Raw genomic sequence first — 15818 nt, forward strand, 5'->3', positions numbered from 1 at the left:
GTACTTCATCCAAGAAGTGTTGGCAGCCATCTTGGGACCAATATACATGATAGCACCTCATTTAAAAGCATTGCAGTTAATAGAAGGTTTTAAGACTTTAGTTACATTACAAATCATTTGTTGATGGTACCATACTCATTTTAGGAATTGTGGTGTGTTCTAAGGTGATTTTACCATGTGAAAAAGCCTTCTGCTGTGATATCATGAATCATGTTTGAGAGAAAACTATTTTCTCATGCTTTTCCCACAGAGGTTTGGAAGGTGATCTATAAGGTAAACTGAGAGCATATTTTCTGTAAATTCACATTATCTTTCTCAGTCATGTGAGAATGAAGTCTGAAATTCTCAGTAAAACATGTACATCCAACAAGGGCAGAGACTGTCAGTTGATTCCTTTGTGTTCTACTGCAGCTTCCCAGAGTATTCTAAAGAACAACTAGAGCGCTAACAGTCCTACTTATGACAAACGTATGGCACACCTGAAGCCATCTTGATTGGAATAAAGTGGTAACTCTTAAAACATTTAATTTAACAAGCATTTACAATGCAATGGTCTCGGCATTGTTAAAGTTAGAGCTATTGGCATTGCTCATGACATTATTTTTGTTTATGTTTTTGTTTTTAAAACATTTAAAGAAACGGCATTGTTATTTACAATGTCAATAGCTTAATCACTCTCACATGCGAGACCTATTGCTTTTGCACCCACACACAGAGCCACACACAGAAAGCCACCCACACACACAGAGCCACCCACACAGAGTCATATATACACACACACACACACACACACACACAACAAAAACAAAGGTTAAGGAGCGAGAAAATAAATAAATTTTAAGAGAAAACAAACTTATTAAAACTATACGAAGTAATTTATTTTCGAATTTTTAAAACCGATGTAAACAAGAAGTCAAACGATTCTTAGCACCTCATAGTAACTAAAGGCATTTGGAATTCAATGAGTATCAATATTTAGTTGTTACAGACTCAATGGGGTATAAGTTAGGAGGCAGGGTTTACCATAGCGTAAACAATAATGCACAGCAGAGTTTACCCTTTTCTTACTTTTATCTGCGATTTCCAGGGAGTTTTTTTCCCCCACATCAAGCACCTTTGCAAATAACTTGATAGGAGTAATCAGTGTAATTATATTTTGTAATGAAATTCAGGAGGAGCAGGAGTTATCATATGTACGGTTAAGGTATTTTAAACAAGGACATTTCAAGAAGGGTTTATAATAGTTGACTTGGTGAGCACCTGTGCTAAAAGTAATCTGCGTGGCCCGAGAAGCAGATATATTCTTGAAGCATTGGATCTAAAAGTGAAGTGTTTCCTTTGCTTCCAACTGGTCAGAGCCCACCGGCGATAGCCCGAATATTTGAAATATGGTTAGGATGGTGAATACTGAGGCATACTGTCCTCACACGCCGACCTGCAGGACTCCAGGGGTTCATGCTCGCCAGACAGTTGTCAGCCCTACGGCTCCACATGCATATATTTGAATGCATTTCAATAACTCCCACCCTTGTAACCCCACCACCATTTCGTTTATGGGTTCCTGGAACATATTTTTTTTATTTCCAGCACTGCCTATTATGCAGGTTTTAGCCAAAACGTACAATGGGGGGTTGGAATCACATTTATATAAGTTTAGGGATACGCGGTCCCCTAAAAGTTTAGGGTGGGGGGCTGCTGACGCTCTGTGTTGCAGGCCAGCAGGCTGTAGTCGACTAAAACCAACATACTCACTAATTTCCGGTACGTTCACAAGATTCACAGGGGTCTTCTAGCTGCCTCAAACACGAACTGCAGACAGACAGGCGAAATCACATAGCGAATAGTCAAATAGCCGGAAATCAGGATGCGCAGTAGCAAAATCCTGGGCCACAAATACAACAGGTACTGTAAAGATTGCTCTCGCGTGCTATTCCCCAAACCTCTCTACTCAATCCTAGGTACAGTCTATGGAGCAACATAGCCAATGAGCAACCGATAAACAAACTCCACTAGCCAATCGCATCACAACAGTTATTTCAACCAATTCAAGGCCATCATTCTTTCACGCCAGCACTAGAATATGTCTAACACTACCTCATTGGTTACCAGTGTTTGAGTGACTGTCTGCCAGTCTGCCAGGGCATGGACATTTTCTGAAATTTAAAGAAAAGGGGTTGAAGCTTCAATTACAAATGTGTACAAACATTAGTAGCTCACACCGCGGAATCTGACATCTGGTGTACAGTTATCCATTAACCACCAGTGGGTGCACAGGGACAGATTTATTGTTCTCTTCTGAACATGCCTAGTTAGATGACCCGTGCCTTGTAGTGCACAAAAGCGCAGAATGCATGCCGTTCATGTTGACTCAAAATTCAGCAGCCCGTATGGCAGTCAAACACAATGACACCGTGTTCTGTATCTAAGCTCTGAGATGCAATTTCCATCCCATAAAGAGCACTGAATCATCATTTTAATTGGGATATTATTCTTCCAGAACGCTAAAGCACTGAAATGAATTCTATTTAATCTTTCGACCTGAGATGTTAAGTTATTCCGTGTTGAAATATGCATTTTTTTTGTAGTACTGTGAAAAAAAGTACCAATGCATTTTGACTGAAGTGCTTGACCTGGAGACCGGACATCCATCCTTCTAAAGGTAGAATGTGCTCCAAGTCCAAATATTTAGGGGTGCTGCTTACGGGAGTTCTTACGTACGAGGTATATTTAATGTAGTCGATGTAAAGGCGGCCCGGTCATGTTTGTGTATTTCTGTTTTAGATAGATTGCGGGACGCCATTAGCCACAATCATCACGCAGGCACTTATGCGCGCGGCAGATAGAAGTGATACAATATTTCACTACAAATATGATGCGGTTCAACACAGGACGAGGTGAAACGTTAAAGAAATTGTCATGCCTGTGACCGAGATTCATGAACCATCTCGGTTCGACTTTTGATATGAACATAGTTTCACTTTCATTGAAGAAACATGTTAAAAATTGAGAGAACATAGTAAGTGTGCCTGGAAATCCGTATGAACAATGTATAGGGATCCAACACCTTTGTCATATTTAGGATTCGCATGTGCAATTTAATTCTGGCAAAAAAATAAATAAATAAATCTACGCATCACAGATCTAAAAATGAGTGCATTAAAGTTCCGAAAATGCTTGGTAAATTAAAGTAGCAGACACCCAGGGCCATCTATGGGCTTATTCAGGGCACGGAGTGCAGAAGTTTCAAAGTACAGGGGCTCTAGATCCACATAAAAACAGAGTTATACTCACACTTGTTCAACTATGCAAACAAAGCTTTATTTACCAGTTCTTACTTAAACCTAACGATCGTCCCTGTTTTCAGATCCAAAAGGAACGCGTGTATGTATATAGAAACAGAAACTAAGCTCAAAGCGCGGTCCAAGAACTGAAATGACAGGAGTATTCCATAGTGTTCAAGTCTTCAGCATGCCTTCACCAGGGGCCCACACTCAGTGGGAGTCAAGTTCAGAGATTAAGTGATTTCTAGCTCATCGGTGTTACAGAATTCACGGTGCCTGAGAGGGAGGGCCAGCAACGATGCGGCTGGTAGAGCACAGTCCGCGTAGCTGCCACCTCTGGTGCAGGAAACCAGGGGTTCGAGCCTCTAGGTCGCGTCCACATCCTGTGATTCTGGACGAATCACTTAATCTCCCTGTGCCTGAATGTGTAATGTAAATACTGTGCTTGTGTAAAGCGCTCCAATACCTTCGGGCCGAGTTCGCCCTATATAAATATGCAACCAAAAAAACATCTCGCGCCGTCAGTGCCGCGATACAACCCTCCACAAGAGTGCGGCCCCGCTCCCTCCTTGCCAACGGATGAGCAGCAGCAATAAGCAGGAGAAATGGCGCGCCTGGTCGCAGTCTCCAGGGACAGCGAGGAGAAGTTCCCGCTGTTCATCGAGGACACCCTGACGGTGAGTGAGGGCGAGGGCTGTGACCTGTGGTGCAAAGGTAGCTCGCCGACTTTGTAACCATGTTTCTCCTAGGTCAAGCAGAAATGCCTCAGAGAAACAGCGCCTCATTTTCGGATTCGGGGGCGTGTTTTTCTTTTTCTCCTCTTGCCATCGGCTGGAATGTTTACATTCCAGAGGAGAGAAAGAAAGTAAAAAACACACCCCGAATCGGAAAAAGACGGGGCTTGTTTGGAGAGACAAAGCTCTTCTCCAATGGCTGACCAGCATTTAAGAGGCCAGCCAATGAAGAAGAGGGAAGAAGAGGGGCGGGTTCAAGCCCCACTTCTGAAATCATTAAATCTCGCGAGCGAGACTGCGCAAGCGCAGCCTTCGCTAGCCGAGATCTAAAAAGGAACAACGTGAGGGGGTTCATTTTGCCATAGAAAGTATGATTAGTGCGGCAGAAAGAAAATTTAGGGCACATTTTGAGTGAATTCTCAAATCCTCTTCTATTTCATTAAAAACTTCTGACATGCAGACTGAAACATGCACTTTCAATACCAGCAGCAGACTTCCCTGGTGAGCAGTAGCTTTACTACAGTGATCTAATAAGCAACTAGAGTGCTAACATTCTGAATTTATGGCAAATGTGTGACACATCTGAATGCCTTCTTGATGGAATCAAAGTAAAAAACTGAAAGTATTTTCTACTGAGGAGACTGTAGTAAATGAGGAAATTAGGAAACTTCATAACAAATAAGTCTCCCAAAATGGCCACCAGAGACAAAAGAGCCCAAATGTAGCACAAATATCACCCAGATGTAGCCCAAGTATAGCCCAATGACAGAATGTCCCAGAGTGTTCTAACGAACAACTAGAGCGCTAACAGGCTTACTTATGACAAAAGTATGGCACACCTGAAGCCATCTTGATTGGAATAAACTGGTAACACTTAAAACATTTAATTTAAAAAGGAACACAATGAGGGGGTTCATTTTGCCATAGAAATTATGATTAGTGCTGAAGAAAGAAAAATTAGGGCACATTTTGAGTGACTTCTCAAATCCTCTTCAATTTCATTAAAAAATTCTGATATGCAGACTGAAACATGCACTTTTAAATACAAGCAGCAGGCATCCGTGGTGAGCAGTAGCTTTACTACAGTGATCTAATGAGAAACTAGAGTGCTAACATTCAGAATTTATGGCAAATGTGTGACATATCTGAATACCTTCTTGATGGAATCAAAGTAAAAAACTGAAAGCATTTCCTACTGAGGAGACTGCAGTAAATGAGGAAATTAGGAAACTTCATAACAAATAAATCTCCCAAGATGGCCACCAGAGACAAAAGAGCCCAAATGCAGCACAAATATCACCCAGATGTAGCCCACATGTAGCCCAATGACAGAAGTGTGCAAAACACTTATTTTTTGTGTATTTGCAGTTTTATATAGTGCAGACTTGTCAGGTATTGGAGTGCTTTACATGAGCATTGGTTACATCACACAAGATCAAATTCATTTTGGTTGTAGACATGGGGAGATTAAGTGATTTGACCAGAATCACAGAATGTTGAGCTGAAGCAGAAACTCCAACCTGGTTCCCCAGTTGCAAAGTCTGCAGCTCTGGAAGTAACACCACATCCTCTCCCTTAGGTGCAACATTTAATCAAGTGATCAACTGGATAAAAAAACATAAAGATTACAAATAATTTAAAAGTTCTTTGTCGCTATTTGAAAACTCAGAAAATATGTCCTCATTTTAGTTTTTTAGAGCACTAACCATAATTTTGATGCAAATAAGACCCTCTCATATATGTAATTTCTAAAGGAAATGCTCTAGGTATTACAGTTTAATTACATCAAGATGACGTCAGGCGTTCCACACTTTTGTAATAAATATAGAATGTTAGCAATCTAGTTGTTCATTGGGATACTGTTGAGAGGCAGAGGCCAGGGGCACGGACTCTGAAAATTGAAGGCAGGTAGGAGAGTGAAGAGGCAAACATTTGACCACACTGGGCAGGCAGGAAGGGCAGTGGGAGCACAACAGACTATGGAGGGCAGTGGAAAGGGGGGCAGGGGCAACAAACCAACAATACAGGACTGGCAAGAGAGGCTGTGGCAATATAATAGACCATTGTGGGCAGAAGGAAGAGGCAGTGGTAGTACAACCATACATGCCAACAGACCCGTTTCAGCCAGGAAATGTCCAATGTTTTTAAGCTCAAATGGGCTTTATTTGATCTGTCTCCTGTCTACAATCTCCTCTTTTTCAATGTAACTCAAAGGGAAAAATCAATACCCCAGTTTTTTTTCAAAATCTCCCTCTTACCAAGTTCAAAATGTTCGCAAGTATGGTACATTGGATCATGGTAGCCAGGAGGAATTGGGGTAGGGACATGGACTCGGATAACAGAGGACAGGAGGGACATGGAGAGGTACACCAAACTGACCCTACAGGACAGGCATCAGGGTTTGCAGCAGCACAATACACCACACAGGGCATGCGGGACGGGAGTGCAGCACAACAATCCATAGAAAGCAATAGGGAGGGGACAGGACCATGCACATGGACAACAGAGAACAGAGGGGAAAGAGGCAATGGTAGCTAGCTGACCATAATGGACAGACAGGAGAGAAAGCTGCAGCATAACAGACCATAAAGGGCAGGAGGGACGGATCAGGGGCATTACAATGGAACAGACAATTCAGAAGGGAGGGAATAGGGGTCTGCACATGGAAACAGAGGGCTGGGAGCAAGGGGGCAGGGCAGGAGCAGCAAGAGGACCATGGAGGTCAGGCAGGATGGGCACTAGAAACAAGACTCACCATGGAGAGCAACAGTGAGACTATGATGGCATACACACAGACCATGGAGGGAAGGTGGGAGGGGGTCAGGGCCAGCTAGCTGACCACACAGGGAAGGTGGGAGGGGCCATGGCAGCACAGAAGTCCATGCATGACAAGCGGGAGGGTTAGTGGCAGCACAAGGGCTATGATGGGCAAGAAGGAGGGTGCAGGGGCATGCACAAAGGACCATGGAGGTTAGAAGGGAGGGTCAGGACCTGGGCACAGACAAGAGAGTTCAGGGGAAGGGGCCTCACAACAGACCGCGCGGGGCAGGCAGGAGGAGCAGTTGCAGCACAACAGACCAGGGAGGGCAGAAGGGTGTGGCAGTAAAACGGACCATGGAGGACAGGAGGAAGGGGATAGGGGCATGGCATGTGGACAGGCAGGGTGGAGGTGGCAGAGTCAGGTTACAGTCATCTGACTATGCTAGGCAGGTGGGAGGGGAGTGTCAGCTCAACAGAACACTCAGAGTAGATAGGAGTGGCAGGTCCATGGAACACGGTGGGCAAAAAGGATGGAGCAGGGGCATGCACAAAGACATCGGAGAGCAGTGGGAAGGAGAATAGGGGCAGCAAGCTAAGCACAGAGGCTAAGCAGGAGGTCAATGATGGGCCATAGCATTGGGCAATGGAGGGCAAGAGGAGTGGACTGGTACATCATGCTAAATGGAGGGCAGTGGCAGGAGGGAGGAGGCTAGTCCATGGATTCAGACAATAGAGGATAGGGAGGAGGTGGATGGGGCAGCAAGCTAACTGTTCAGAGAAGATGGGTATTAGGAACTTTATTGTTTTTAAAATGTGTGTCTGTGCGAACTACTTAAAATATGAACAAGTATGCATCATAATCTCACTTTTATTCAGGAAGAAGAGGACTGTTAGAAATGGGATCTCTGGTTGGCTAGGGCTTGCGCCAAAGCCAGGCAGAGACCACCACTCTAAGTCAGGGCTGGGGAGTTACACGCCAAGATAACCCCTGCTCACCCCCTTGGTAGCTTGGCACGAGCAGTCAGGCTTATCCCGGAGACAATGTGTAAAGCGTTTGCGCGCGCACACAGCAACAACACCCTAGGCCCGCCACAAAAGAAACTCCACACAAGGTTATATATAAAAAATAGCCTTTGTATTATAATAAACACATTAGATGATAATCACATATTTTACACTGTGCCAACTGGCACTGGGCAGAATTTTACAGGGTACTATTTACACAAGCCAGGGCCACATGGACCAATGTCAGAATTAGCACAAATCACCAATAGTAAATGTAGAACATATACCAACGGAAACACAAAGTAACTGTAGAGCACAACCAGTGACTACTGGCGCAATAATGACCTCAGCATTATCATAATAGAATCAGGTATAAAACCTATCCTGTATACATCACAGGGGCATAAACACATTATGCAATTTCTCATAAGTCTAACACATTAGACCTTACCTCCTAAGTAGAATTATACTAGGGGCGTATATCACACAGGGAAGTATAATCTCCCTAACATAAACCTAAACAGGTAAAACAACCTCCTATGGAGAAATCATATCTAGAGGTATAAAACCCAGGGTGCGCACAACATACTACACACAGTACATTTCTTAACACCATAAGCATTAACCCAATAGTACTTCAATCACATTAGGGTCCAGGTTGCGCCAGAACCTAAACGTAGCAGCTGCCCACTACTTGCTGGGCAGCTGGGGACAAGAACAGGGCCTAAATGCTGCAGCTGGCACTAAGTGCTGCGCAGCCGGGGAAGCTGTCAAGAATTCCTGTCATACGAGGGGAGGAAAACGGTAACCAGCGAAAACGGACTACATCTCCCAGGATGCTTAGCGGTTGAGAGGTTATGTAAACAGGAGAGCTGTTACATAACTCAAGGGAAACACGCCCTTATGTAAACAGGAGAGCTGTTACATAACTCAAGGGAAACACGCCCTTATGTAAACAGGAGAGCTGTTACATAACTCAAGGGAAACACGCCCTTATGTAAACAGGAGAGCTGTTACATAACTCAAGGAAAACACGCCCTTATGTAAACAGGAGAGCTGTTACATAACTCAAGGAAAACACTCCCTATAAAGGGAGGAACCGGGAGGTACAAGGCTGTCGGATATTGTGTTCACACCGACGTACCTGCTTCGTGAAGAGCAGTGTTCCGGAGTGGTGCTCCAGTAAGGCAAGAACGGAGGTAGGTCGAGTCGTTACTCCCTGGGCCGTGTCTTGCCCCATCGTCACCTGTGAAGGACCCGGAAGCTCTACCGGTCAACCATTGAGCTTCGCTTTTTGACTCGGCTGAGTCCAAGCGCAGTGGCGCTTTTGCTGGTTGGAGTCGTAACTCCCAGCCCGACCAGAGACACAGGGACTGCCAGCTGTAACGCACACCAGGAGGTGTTTGCCGCGTTACAGACTCGGAAGTCCACAGGATCGATCGAGCGGCTGCTCTCGGTTCAGTCTTCTTGCTTGTGATTGGGGTATCGGTGACACATCACCAGGAGGTGACTCCGCGTCCCGGTGCAGTCTAAGGAAGAGGTTGAGCGGCTGCTCCCTTCAGGTAGAGACCCCGGCTGGGTGTTTCCCTGACTCCTCGATTCTCCCCAACACTCTTCGTGCCCCTCACAGCCTACCGATTGGCATTGTCGGCCATTTCATTTCTGCCCTCTGTTGGCATACGCCGGGATCGGCGTATATGCAGAGGACGGTTAGGACCATCCGTGCTGTGGGCTGGTAACGTACTTAGCCTGGAGGATTCCAGTGACTATAACTTTTGTTTGTTCTTTGTATTTTATTTGCCTTCATTAAAAGAACTAACCCTTCACAAGTGGTTGCGTCCTCATTGTCGTGTCTGTTAAACGATCCTGAGACGTTCAGGGCGTTACAGAAGCCAAATGAGGCATGGGCTCTCAGTGGCCCTTGAAATAATGTCCAAAACGTTGGAGCCACCTAGGCTCTAAAAACGACATGTCCCCCAGTACTGTGGAGACACACGGGGCTCCTGAAATTAATATGCGCCAAACGTTGGAGCCACGCACGGGCTCTAAACATACACATGTCCCCCTGGAGCACACTGGCTCCTGGAATAATCCTGCCCTAAGAAAGAGAAAGCACTTGCCCCCTTGGTGGAGCCATCAGGGTCTAAGATAATTATACTCCACGTTAGAGCCGCCCGCTGCTAGACGGGGCCGCTCTGACTGCCACGGGGCCCTCACTGGCCCCACATGGAGCTTCTACAGAAGCTTTGCATCTTCGTTGGAGCGCGTAGGCTCTTAAAAACAAAACATGCCCTCATAGCGTTGGAGCCACACGGGGCAATTAAGATAAACATGCCCCCTTTGTCGGAGTGGCCCGCTCTCTTGCGGGACTGTGGTAAATAATTTAATTACCGGGACTTAATTTGATGCGGAAAATCTATAACAATAGCTCAGTAAAATAAGAGGCAGAATCCGTGGTATTAGAGGTTCGGAACGGGCTTTATTCCAGAATCAATTTAAATTGAGGAGCTCCATATTCCATCACCACGAAGGTTCAGGAAGTGAAGAACGTTACTTTATTGACAAGTAATCATTTTTATACAATAGGCATTACAGTGAAGCAAATGCAGGGGGGCGTAACAATTGATAGTAAAGATAAAACATACATGCGTAGCTAGAGTGGGTGTAACTGGGCGTAACTAAAGAACGTCATCAGGTATGATGTCATAATAGGGTGGTTCCATGAAAGAAATTTCGCAATGTCAGCAGAAATACTTGGCAGAAATGCGCGCGCAGCAGCATGACGTGTGATTGACGTGCAACTAGGGGGTGAAGGGGACTTGACATTTAGCTCTACATGTGGCGACAGAAGTCTGGAGGGTCAAGTCAACCTAATCCCAAATCATATCTAACATCCTATGTTTAGAGAACTATGTTATCCAAAAGAGAGGTCTCTTAGAGTAGAATCTTATTCTATACTGACTATACTGACTGTTAGTGCGTGTACAAGCGTCTAAGTGTCTACACTAGATGCGAGGGCCGAAATCTTCCATAGTAACAGGGCTATGAATCACTTGCAAAATGACAGAGAAGCCGGGCCTTTTGCTCGGTAGCTGGAAGAATGTTTACTTAAACTACTAGACAGGAATGCATTGGATAGGGAGCGGAGCAGATAATTTCGAAGGTGAAATACAGTTTTTGGCAGGCAACAGGCTGATGTCAGGCACCGTTAGCCGCGCAGAGAATGAGGACAAAGTTCATGGATACAGATGCGAGCTCAGACTGAAGCTTTCAGAGGCAGAAGGCAGGAAAAGCTTGATGGCAGAATCAGGGCCTACTTGCCTGGACTGTAAAATGTCATAAGTAAACCATATAAAGCCGGTGGCCTTTCGTACTCAGGAATGGAATATCCGGCCCATTCATGGCGGATCTGAAAGAGGACATGTTGGCGGTGGACGCACATGTGTTTGCGTCTTCATAACTGGAACTGGAGGGAACATACATGTACTTGTGATTTATACATGAAACCGTTGGGGTCCAAGATAGGGGACATAACTGACCAGAAAAATCCATATTTCCACATTCCCTCCTTGTCCCCTACTTGCCCGTCAAGAGATATCAATCTTCATTAATCCATCGATCTGTTCATATAGCATCATTTGTTCTTCTTTCTTCTTCCGTGATGAATGAAATCTTGGTGGTGGAATACACGATGTGGCACACAGACCACAGATCGTTGGTCCACATTGTAGGCATAGACAGCAACTGAATAATATGAGGAAGCCAATACCTAGGAAGGATAGGACCTTCCATCCAAAGGTAGATAATACACTCCAAAACCAACCGGACCAAGTCCAGGTGCCTGGATTCTGGTGTATCTGGCTTACAATCTTATGAAGGCGAGTTATGGCTTTATATACAGATGGCGAATTTTCTGGTATGAAAATGCAACAACTTGATCCGATGACCCTACAAGCTCCGCCCCTATCGGCCAGGATGACGTCAAGGACAAGACGATTTTGAAGCACAACAATCCGCATAGCAGACTGCTCTTCTGTTAAATTGCCTAAGGCGGAAATAGTTTCGTTCACTACTGCTTCAAGAGTTCTGGTTAATCTACGTATCAGCTTACTATTGGTAACTGTACCTATATAGGGAAAGAGACCTTTATTGAAATCTGTATATTTTTCCCATGCTGTCTCAGTGTAATCGACTATTGGGAGATCTCTCCTTTCTCTATTATGTACTAAATGAGTATTTCTGTGATAATCAGGAGGAGCTAGGAAAACAGGTGGCAAAAGGAATCCGATGTAGCAGGTACCATCCCAATCTAGTGGCAAACGTATGTATGCCGTCTGACCACATATGAAGTAGGAATGGCGGGAAGCTCTAAATGTAGACTTGCCTTGATCACTAAATTCTATTACAGTGGTGCATCTACTATGGCCCATATGTATGGAACCATTCTTTCTTACACATAATTCACCTTTAACTGGAAATACTGACATGGCGGGCAAAATTGGAGTAGCTTCGGATTCGACATTCAGGATCATGAGATTAAGCGTGAAATTACCTAATCCATACACTTCATTTTCTAGATCAGTTCCTGTTCTTTTGGGAAGTCCCTCCTTGTTAGGGTGACAGACTTTGAGTAAAACTAAGTTCAAATTTCCCCATACCCAGTTATTCTGGTAAACTGCAGAATTCGAATCTAGGGAATTAATTAAACTAAACCATGCTCCACAGGAGCCGTTGTGTGTGAACGGGTATGGAAAGAGAGGTAGAATTCCTTTATAGTTCTGATAGGGAGGGAGTCGACCACATATCCAACAATTTGTAGCATTGCTAACCTGATGGGAATGATGTAACATACTAATAAAAGTGTTATTGCGCAGCGCAAATCTATAGGACAATTCATGCGGAGGTAATTCACTAAAAGAATGTTCAGCAGTAATATTGTAAACATGTCTAAAAATAGGATAATATATGTGCAACAATATACTTGCAGTAATTATTAAAAGACTTAAGAAAAACAAAATTAATAACGTCACTGTGCAATGACTACGCAGTGATTTACAGTACGCATGTCGTTTCAACTTTATCCTTCTGTTTCTTTCTCTGTACAGGTCTAAGGGATACATGTCAGAGACAAATTCGACCGATTCACCTTGGAGAGGACTTAAACAATCAAATTGCCTGACTTGTTAGACCTAAGTTTTAGTTTGTATTGTTCATGGTTATTCAATTCAACCAAAGGAAGTTTTGAGTCACTCGGGGAAGACACGCAAGATGTGTCGTTTACGTCTGACGGTAGTCCATGAAATTTCTTGATATGACTTGAATGTATCCAGCCTTTTCGTCCTTCGATCTTTACGGCTGTCCTCGTCGTTAGCAATACGAGTTGAGGCGACTTCCACCTAGGATCCAGCTGAGACTTCCGATCAAAGTTCCTCACTAGAACTAAATCCCCTGGAATTACGTCATGGGGTTTCACCTCGGTGTTGTCGGGAAAGGCTGCAGCTACCTGTGAACGACAAGATTGTAGTGCAGACATCAAGGAAGCCAAGTAATCTGTCAGCATATTACAGTCAATATCAGTTATTTTGCGTGGTATAGGCGTCCCCCACATATTTGGTGGTCTACCGAAGATCACTTCATAAGGGGATAGCCCTGTTCGAGAGTGTGCTACCATTCTCATGTAAAAGAGTGCAACGGGTAAGGCTACTACCCAGTCGACACCTTTCTCTCTGCATATTTTGGACAATCTAATTTTCAGGGTCTGGTTATGTCTTTCCACGAGACCTGCTGCCTCGGGGTGTCGGACACAGTGAAATTTCCACTGATAGCCTAACAAAAGTGAAACGTGTTTCATTAATTCGGATGCGAACGGCTGGCCATTATCTGAGTAGACAACACGTGGTAAACCGTACCGTGGGAAGAATTCTCGAACTAACTGTTTGGCAGTAGTCGGGGCAGTGTAATCTGAAACCGGGTATGCCTCTGTCCAACGGGAAAGAGCACAGACAACTACGAGAACATATTTGAATCCTCGACATCGTTCCATCTGGATATAATCCATCTGGAGGACTTCAAAAGGGTGATCAGGAGGCTGAAATCCACCCTGTTCTACGGGAATGCTTTTACCTGGGTTAAACTGACAACAGATCATACAGGTACGAACTTTTTGTTTAGCTGCTGCTCGTAAATGTTGGTTGAACCAAATGTGTTGAATGCTGTCTAGCATAGCTTTTTCTCCTAGATGTGCTGGACTATGTACAGTGTTAATAACGACTTGGACCATTGAATCAGGAAGGAACCACACAGATTTTTCCTTCGTCATCCATCCTTGATCCGTTTGGATCCCTCCTAATTCAGTCCATTTCTTTATTTCGTCTGGTGTAGCATGTGTCTGTATGTCGATTACGTCAAGAGCGGGATCCTTAACCATCATGCAATGTGTTGGTGTCGGGACTATTGTCTTTGTCATGTCGGATGTTTGAGTTTGAGCAGTCTGTTTAGCTGTTCTGTCAGCTAGATCATTGCCTTGAGAAATGATATCAGTAACTTTCGTATGAGCTTTACATTTCATAATTGATATTGCAGTGGGTAGATGTATTGCATCTAATAAGGCATGAATAAGGGGTCCGTGCTGAATGTGGGCACCGTGAGAAGTTAAATAACCTCTCTCTCGCCACAGCACGCCGAAATCATGTACAACTCCGAATGCATAACGTGAATCAGTGTATATGTTGACTTTTTTATTTGTTGCTTGAATACAGGCTTGTGTCAGAGCGATGAGCTCTGCTGCTTGAGCGGACAAGGTATTTATGCAATTTGTTTCAATGATTTCAGTGTCTGTTGTGACTGCATAAGCGGCCACTAGCTCTCCTGTACCTGTCCTCATACATGAACCATCTACATACAACGTCAGGTCTGGGTCTGACAATGGGACGTCTGTCAAATCTTGTCTGGGTTTCGTCGTGATAGTGATAACTTCAATACAATCATGTGCAAGTGGGTCTGTTCCATTTATAGGTAACAGTGTGGCAGGATTCAATGTACTACAACGTCTGATTTCTATATGTGGCTGAAACAATGTTAATTTGTAACCAGTAAGTCGTGCTATAGTCAAGTGTTGTGTTTGTGTGCGGTTCAAGAGAACCTCTACTGCATGTGGTACTTGTACTATCAATGGATGCCCTAATACTATGGCATCGCTTTGTCTGATTGCTAAAGCTGTTGCTGCCACTGATTTCAGGCACGCAGGCAAAGCCTGAGCTACGGGATCTAATGTACTAGAAAAATAAGCACATGGTTTGTGTGATCCTGCTTGTTCCTGTGTGAGTACTGACAAGGCAGTACCTTCGCGTTCTGTAACGAAGAGTGTAAACTGTTTATTGTAACATGGTGTTGCTAAAACAGGTGCTTGGCATAAGGCTTTCTTTAGGCTTTCAAAAGCTTGTGTATGTTCCTGAGTCCAAGGGAGAACAGTCGATGTGGCTGCCTCCTGTGTTGTCAATTGAATGAGGGGTTTTGCTAGAAATGCATACTGAGGGATCCACTGCCTACAATATGAAGTGAGGCCTATGAAAGCCCGCACCTCCTTTTGTGTCTTGGGTATCGGCATATTTGCAATTAGCTGGATGCGATCTGGTGTAAGCTGCCTTCCCTCCTTGGACAGCGAGTGACCAAGGTAAACAACTCGCTGGACACAGAATTGCAGCTTAGAAGGGGACACCTTGTGCCCCTTTTCGGCCAAAAATTGTAATACCGTCAGTGAGGCTTTCTCACATTCAGGTTCGCTTCTAGCGGTGATCAGCAGATCATCGACATATTGAAGCAGGGCAGTGTTGACTGGCATGTGGATACTGTCGAGTTCTCGTTTCAGTGCTTGGCTATAAATGCTGGGGCTTTCTGTAAATCCTTGAGGTGCGCGTGTGAATTTAAAGCTTCGTCCATTTAAACTAAATCCGAACAAGTATTGGCTTTCCGGATCTATTGGGACGCTGAAGAAGGCATTCTTGAGATCAATTACAGTAAAGAATGTTGCTTCGGAATC

At 44.4% G+C, this 15818-nt stretch overlaps 1 pseudogene across 1 annotated transcript in view; it reads left to right on the forward strand.

The window, feature by feature from the left end:
- Positions 1–15818, forward strand: part of LOC146870136 (complement component receptor 1-like protein) — a 796036-nt pseudogene that overhangs the window by 107233 nt on the left and 672985 nt on the right. The gene's annotated exons all lie outside the window — the stretch shown is intronic.

The sequence above is a fragment of the Triturus cristatus genome, chromosome 1_1 (assembly GCF_964204655.1).
Source record: "Triturus cristatus chromosome 1_1, aTriCri1.1, whole genome shotgun sequence".
Classification (NCBI taxonomy): Eukaryota; Metazoa; Chordata; class Amphibia; order Caudata; family Salamandridae; genus Triturus; species Triturus cristatus.